Here is an 8,161-nt window from a genome sequence, read left to right on the forward strand (position 1 = left end):
CATTGTCTTAGCCTAGATGAAAACAAAGTACGAAATAACAGGAGAGAAATAAGACAACTGTGCTGGAGGCACCGTGACTGGATGTAGTTTCAATGGACCCTTTCCCACAACCTTTATCTCTAAGCCAAGTGGAAAGCTAATCAAACAGTTCATCTGGAATTTTCACTCACAGATATAATTTTGTTTGTTTTAAAGACTGAGGAGCATTTAACTAGCTAGCACAGCACAGGTTCAGTGGAATCTCCTTCCTGTTGCAAACTCAGGGTAAACCATGAGCTGCTTTTCATTGTTAAGCCTCAATTCCCACTTCCCTCTCTGGCCCTTTGGATTCATTCCTTACTGGATTTTCTGGTTTTGAACAAAAACTGAAGTATGAATTACATATGAAGTAATGAATCCTTTGTATTTATCTGTGCAGCTCTATGTCCACAATTGGCATTCCCAGATGTAAAGAGCAAGCAGCAACAGCTCAGGCCTATTCCTAAGAGTTCAGTACATTTTGTGACTGAATTAAGGCAAAAATCCCAGAGATGCATGTCTTCCTCAGCATGCTGCTGTTTCCTTGCTGATGGTTGAAAACATTAATATTTTCCTTTAGCAGGATGAACACCATTCTCTCATTCCATACACTTGCAGACAACTTCTTCCTCACATGAAGGGTAAGCTAATTGAATTATAGCAGTAGTTCAGCCTGCCCAACTCTGGAGAGTTGAAGGGAAACAGGGAACAGAAAAACCTGATCCAAAGACACGTTGTTAGTTTCAAGAAAATGGAAGCCCTTCCAGTGATGATCAGCAAATGAGACCCCATTTCTAATCACACTTAATCCAAAGTAGGGTGGTTGTTTTGTAACTAGCTCTTCACAGTATCACAGTGTGATAATGGTTGCAATAAGCAGTGTGAGCCATCTGGCAGTGTAGGCCTAGAGCCTGACATGGTGGTAGGCCATGTCCAGGCTGGGTGCGGAAGTGGCTAGCAGTGTAGCAGGATAGTGCTGTGCCTGCACTGTGTAACTAAAGCAGGACGCTGGTAGCTATAAACACAGAGAGTTATCTTGGAATAACAGGATGCACACGTGCATCAACAACCTCACGTGTTATTGCTAGTTCAACCAATAATCAATGATAGTACAGTGTGTGGTCACTCGTGAGGGACCAATGAAGCTATGCCAGCAATGCCCTCCGAGTTTATATAAGTTGTAAAGGTTTTCTTAATATGCACTTCTTTTACGCACTTCTTACTAGCCTGTCAGCTCTGTCTGCTCTGTACTGTGCTTGCATTATAATCGAACAACACTGAAGCAATAAAGGAACAATACTAGATCATATTGATCAGCTGTATTGATTCCAATCTCTGTCGTCCCATTATTACAGTATCACCAAGGTTGGAAGAGACCTCAAAGATCATCAAGTCCAACCTGTCACCCAAGACCTCATGACTAGACCATGGCACCAAGTGCCATGTCCAATCCCCTCTTGAACACATCCAGGAATGGTGACTCCACCACCTCCCTGGGCAGCACATTCCAATGACAAATCACTCTCTCCGTGAAGAACTTTCTCCTCACCTCAAGCCTAAACTTCCCCTGGCGCAGCTTGAGACTGTGTCGTCTTGTTCTGCTGCTGGTTGCTCTTGCTTCAGTACTTCCTTAATCATGTTTTTACTCAGTAGTTGTTCCTTCAAATGCCACATTTATTATAGAGTCTATCCTTTCTATCAGATTGACAAGACACTTTTTGTGCAAAAAAACCCCACGTTTCTCTAGAAGCAGTAGTTGTGTTGAAGCTGGTTAAAGCAAGGAGAAAAAAACCATAACATCTGCTTAAGAAGAAAATGTTAGTACTGTCTGGATGATCACTGTGCATATGGTTTCATACATCTGTCATTCTGGCGGATTCTGTCAATAACCCCTTTCAAAATACTATGGTTCTTTCAGGTAAGGTCAGTTACTTGGTTCACTGGCAAGATCCTAAAATATGAGAGCATGCAAATGTATTTGGAAAGCTCACTTTCACTCCAAATCATTAAGGAAGTCAGCACAAGCCAAGTGAAAGCATATCAGACTAGAAGTTCCTATGAACAGGAAAGCTGCAAGCTACTGTGTGTTAACATGTTGTCACTAGAAAATGTCTAATGCATGCACATGTTTACTGCACAGTCAAGTCATAACACTAAGTTACATATTTGCAGGAATCTCAAACATGGCCAAGTAATATTCTTTGCTATTAACTTCTCCTAAGTATCTGGAAAGGAAGATGACCAAAAAAAGCATCTGCATATCTGAGATCATGCACAGCATACTCACACTGACATGCAGAGTGAAGTACTCACGCAAATCTATCCTACCATTGCCACACTTTCCTTTCAGCAGTCAGAATGCTAAGCATTGGTGTACTTCACCTCACCACTAACTCACAACAATTTGCAACATAATACTTTCAGAAAGGTGGGTAAGTTATAAAAGAAACTACCTGTCTTGTCTCAGTCAATATCAAACCAAGCATCTAAGAAAACATTCTGAAGGGGTGGTGGAGAGCTTTCTCAGGTATCCCATTGCAATGGTAAGGAGCCACGACTGTACACCTTCTGATCTGTCTCCTTTTTCTCTGGGTCACAGAACTTGATCTTCTAGCTAGCTTAAAAATACAACAATTGCCTTCACTGAATGTATACCAAAAAATTACACTAACCATCAGTTTATTTAAGCAGCCCAAAACAGCACAGACATTACATCTTAGATAAGCATTAAAACTGAATTATGCCAGAACTGCAGAAGTGAAAGTTGTAATTTAATTTAAAATAATTAGTTGGGTTCTACATAATTTGAAGCCTCATTTAATTTATTTAAACACTATCTAGTAAAATATTTTTATTTCAAGAAAAAATGGAAAGCCACCTCCTACCTATGCAAAGTTCAACAGAAAACATGTTCTGTCTGCTTTAACTCTTTGAGAACTTAATATTCCACAGAAGAACACAACAGCCTCTTTTACAATTGTTATGCCCCCAATTTTATATATTCTATACAGAATAAACAGATGAATATGAATAAACGGATGAATAAACAGATGAATATGAAGATGAATATGCTGAAAAAAGAATCTATGGAAAAGGAATTTCATAGAGAATATATTCTGAAGTGTCAAACAAACAAAGGTATAGTAAGAAGGAAAAGATCCATTTTTCCCTACGTTTGGAGATGAGAGGGAAGAGGGCAGAACTATTGAACTTTCACAACTGACAGTTCAAATAGTGTGGGGAAAAAAAAAGTTGATGTTCAAAGTGTCTTCATGTTCTATAAAGTACCAACATTCAAAATAAGCTTTGCAATATTTTTAGTTGGTTTTCCTGTGATGAAAGATAGGAAAAATGCCTTTCAGTAAAATAAAAATGAGACCTAAAATTTAAAGATGCATTTTGCACCTTGATTTTTCTAAATTGTTTAAAATTAAGTTTAGATATGCTTCAAAGTAAAATGGTCTCTTCCTTAAAAAAAAAACAAATAAACAACAAAAAAATAACCCACTTTTATTTTAAAAGGAACACCAGGGTATTGTATGTTTTCCAATTTCTTCAAATACATAACTCAATCCTAAAACAGACTTAATGAAATTGACCCAGTTTTGGATTTTTCCAGAAAAAAAAAACCCCAACCAACCGACCCGACAAACAAAATACTCCATTTAGGATATGGTAAAGCTACTGATAGGACTTTGATAGACTTTGTACAACCTACCTGCTGATTCTTAGACAATTTCAACTACAGAACACATATAATGTAAAAGTAGGCTACTCAGTAGCAAGAGACACCCAGTATGTCTTAAACTACGAAACTCAACTATCTTTAGAGCCAAAGGATATCAAGATTAAACAGATATGTCCTACTGTAACATTAAGAATGGATTTCATACTAAGACTTGTGACTCCTGCACAACTGTTCTGAGGCCTATGTCTGCATTAGGCTGTAAGAAGCTCTTCCAAGACAAAGACTTAGACCACTGGCAAGCTGTTTCCACATGTCACACTATTCAAAACTTTCATCAATTAAATGGCAAAGGTAAGGGTGGAGGGAAGAAATGCATTAACATACTCAGACCCTCTCTATAATGGCAAGGGAAAAATTCTAAAAGAGGCATCCAGACATAAAAAATAAATAAAATATTTCAGGGGTGGATTTTTTTGATACTCTGTTTATTTTCAACCACTTCTAATTTAAATAAATTAGACAGGGTTGTTAGCCAAACAACTTCTACTAGCAAATCTTTTACCAAAGGTTTTTATTTACATCTTGAATTAAGAAATTACATGCCAAAATATCAGATTTTTTTTTTCCTTCTCATTCAAAGAACACAGAAAGATAGCCAATGTCAGCATAAGCAATCACGGCAATGCAAGACCCTAGCAGTCTACTTCTGAATTATTCCAAGCCTGAGTCAGATAAAGCATTTCTCATCTTTTTCTTGAAAGAGTCTTCTCTTTAAAAGAAAGCTATTCTTTAAAAGCAAAACCAGGTTATGTAAAACATCTCCACAACTGTATTTAAACACACTGCATTCTCTTATTTAGAAGAACAACTGCTTTACATGTTTCATAGCCAAAACAGGAAGCTCTTTGCTTTAAAAAGTTTGTCTTAGCTGAGGCCTGAGTACTGGGGCTGGGAGACTTCATGATAACTCCACACAGCCGTTTCCAAGTTTAAAGCAAAAATAAAACCTGCCATACTCCATGGATTTAAGAATCCATGGATTCTTCTGTTTACTTATTAGAGTTATTACTATTCTTCTGTACTTAGAGTACTCTTCCACTTGAGCTTGTCACTTCTACAAATTTTATAGTGTGTTTTTTTCTATCTTTGCTATCTTCTGTAATTCATGGGATTCTTTCACAAACCACCTCAGCAATCCTTGTTGCTATTGTAGACATTTAACCATCATTTGAAAATAACATCAAGCAGCAACTCAAGCTAAACTATTAAGGATTAAATAAAAATATTAAAATGTATGAAGACAAAAATCTTAGATGGTGAATAACTAATATGAAAATCAGCTTATTTATGTAAAACAGATTATGCATTTCCACATCCTTCATGAATATGTTACCTTGTGGACATATTAACCAAGTGTCCACAGGAGTTTTTACAGTTTCTTTTTGCAGCTTCAACCATGTCCCATCTCTACAGGCCTTCCATTAGTCCAAGTAATCTACACAAATTTTTGCTGGTAACAGTATGCTTTTTTCACCTTAGTATGATGGCAATCATTTGCCTCCAATTTAAATGGATTAAGCAAGCAATTTCATATTTACACCGCTAGCTTAACACTAACATAATTTTACTCTTCTTCAAATTATCTGTCATCTTGATAATTCACTGATATTTTCCTGGCACATATGCCAATGAAAACTACTGCTGTGCCTTCTCTCCGCTGGGACATACAGTTTTTTAAGACCTTTATGGTGATATTCAGAACAGCAAGATGAGTGAAAAAACTTCAAAGGAAAATAAAGTGTTTCAATTTAAAGTTCCTTACTAATATTTGTGGGTTTTCATAAATCTATAAAAACATAGAAAAAAACCATCGTGGTGGCTCTACTTTTGACTTTTTGATTGTCTGAACATAAATCTGAACACATAACAAAAACCTAGTTTTAAAGCCTCCTATCATATTTCCCTAGTGTTCCAACATTTGTCCAAGAGGAATGTATTTGAAATGGATGAGTTCAGATTTTGAGAACCAAAAGATTTCTATTTCTTACAAATAATAATAATAAAAATCTTATATATTTTATATCTATTGCTCAACATTGGTTTTAATGATGAAATGTTAAGGCTTTCTCACCTCTTATCTATACTTCAAAAAATGCCAAAATCTAATAAAACTTGGGGAAAGAAGTTTAAATAAAAAGAAACACTTAATACAGTTTTTATCACAAGCACTTCATGCTCCTTTGCTTCAAGTAGGCAACAGAGAAGCAGCAGTATGTCATGATCTTCCAAATGCTCAGTATTAGCTATTCTAACATTTCAGGTTTACAAACAAATTCAGTGGAGCGATTTCTTACCTCAGATAACAAGCTCTTAATACTTTTCCACCTCAGAGTCTTCCAGTTACATTCAAGGATCTTGTGCTCTTTCATTTGGCATGCTGGGCCTCCGTCTGGTCAGCTGTGAGCCTATGTTCCAGCACCAAAGGGAAAAAAAAAAGGGGTGGGGGGGAAATCAGGTATGCACTATGGATTGGTGCTCAAAGTACAAGTTTCATGTGATATAAAGTTTATGTTCCTTCTAATCTGATCTCATAACTCTATTCCATGGGGACATCTTTATCAAGGAATGGATTCTTGGCCTAGGATGCTGGAATTAAAAATTCCTTACTAATTAATTTTTAGCTGGCACTGATCACAATCTTTTTAAGTTCAGTCAGAACTGTAAGTCTATTCTCCTTGTTTAACCACTTATAATTACAGATAAATAAATAGCTCAGCTCTATTTTTTCCCCAAATGAATGTACTGATTACCACAATAGGGTTTTCTGCAGAACTTTGATTTGTGGATAAGAGATTTTCCTAAACATCCAACTCTCCAAATGCTTTCCCCTCAGAGAAAATGGAAAAGGAACAGGTCTGAAGCTGATCATAAAAAGTTTCCAGAAATATTTTTTTAAGCCCATAATTATTTTTAATACTCAAAGATGGAATAGTTGTTTAATTGACTGTGCTTGTATATGCTTCTACAACTCTTTCATAAGCAAGCTGTGTATCTTCAGGACTGCATACACAGACACAGCAGAACCATACATTTACTCAATATTTTCTGTATCAGGTAACGACATCTGTGTGCCCCTTTTGGCTGTGCACTATTAATAGAATGTACACCTCAGACTCTATGGGCAAACAAGACATGCAGAAAGCAAAAAGAACCTCAGTGTCAATAGACTTACATGTTTTTATACCACAAAAAGATTAAGTTTTTGGAGAAGGCAGGCTTGGGAACATATGCAGCTAACAAAGCACAAAACCAATTACACGTTTTACATGATACATGTTCAAATGCTCTGAATGCCAGGAATATGGTCCTTAATACTCTGGCTTTGAAAATGGACTATTAAACCATAATATTTTTGAAGTATTGAAGTTTCCTTCTGAGCAGAACAAAAGCCTAAATTTGAATATAAGGTCTGACACTCTTTTTCTTTTTAAATACCCTCTGTTTTAAAAGTTTTGATTCAAACTCAAGAAACTCAGTGGTACCAAGACAGTCTAACAGTCATACTTCATTTCACTCTGCTCTTTTCCCCCAGAAATATTGTTCTGCAATAAAACTATTTAACTGTTGGAAATCTGAGCTTCATTTTTTTGATTGATCACATAATAGCGCCTCTGCTCCCAATGGCATCCATGGAATCATCAAGAAGAGATAGAGTTGGTTTTGTCATGATTTCTTCTATGATTATATGTCCATATACATATGTATATATGCACTGTGTAATTGGACTGCTCACTGTATGTACTTGCAGATTGAGTCCTGGACCATCAGAAAGGAGAAACAGCAAGGTGGTTCAAAAGAAGCCCCTTCCTAGAAAGATCAGTTAACGACTTCAGTAGTAGCTGTGAAGAAGCTCAAGCCAAGTTACGGTACTTGTTTTGCCAGTACAAAGAAGTAAGAGATCAAAAGGACCACAAATAGTTAAATAATATCCTTCTGTTCATTTTGAGCAGACTAACACAGATGCAGCAACCTGCTTGAGCTTCTGAGGAAGTCAGACCAGGGATATGGCAAGCCCCTGGGATGACAGACCTGTTCATCACAGCCCTTCCACCACACTAGCAATCTTGTCTCCCTCTTCTCTTTCCCTTTTGCTTTGCTGTATTTCTCTGTTAAAAAGCAACATCCCAGGTTAAAAGACCTGCCTAGTCACCTGAGCCACAAACTCCCAATGGGAATAGCTTCAGCTATTTGGAGTTTTACAAAGTAGGATTTTACATACAGCCGGCAGAATTCCAAGAGCCACTTCAGAACTATCAAAGCCCAGCAGCTGTAGTAATGTATTAAGAGAAAGCAGACAGTATCAGGAGCCCTTTAACCATGGTATCAGTCAGCTTTCTCAGAATCCTTTTTCCATGATGTGTCAAGGTGATGTGTGATACTAAAAAATACATAGAT

This window comes from Dryobates pubescens, chromosome 17 (genome assembly GCF_014839835.1).
Source record: "Dryobates pubescens isolate bDryPub1 chromosome 17, bDryPub1.pri, whole genome shotgun sequence".
Lineage (NCBI taxonomy): Eukaryota > Metazoa > Chordata > Aves > Piciformes > Picidae > Dryobates > Dryobates pubescens.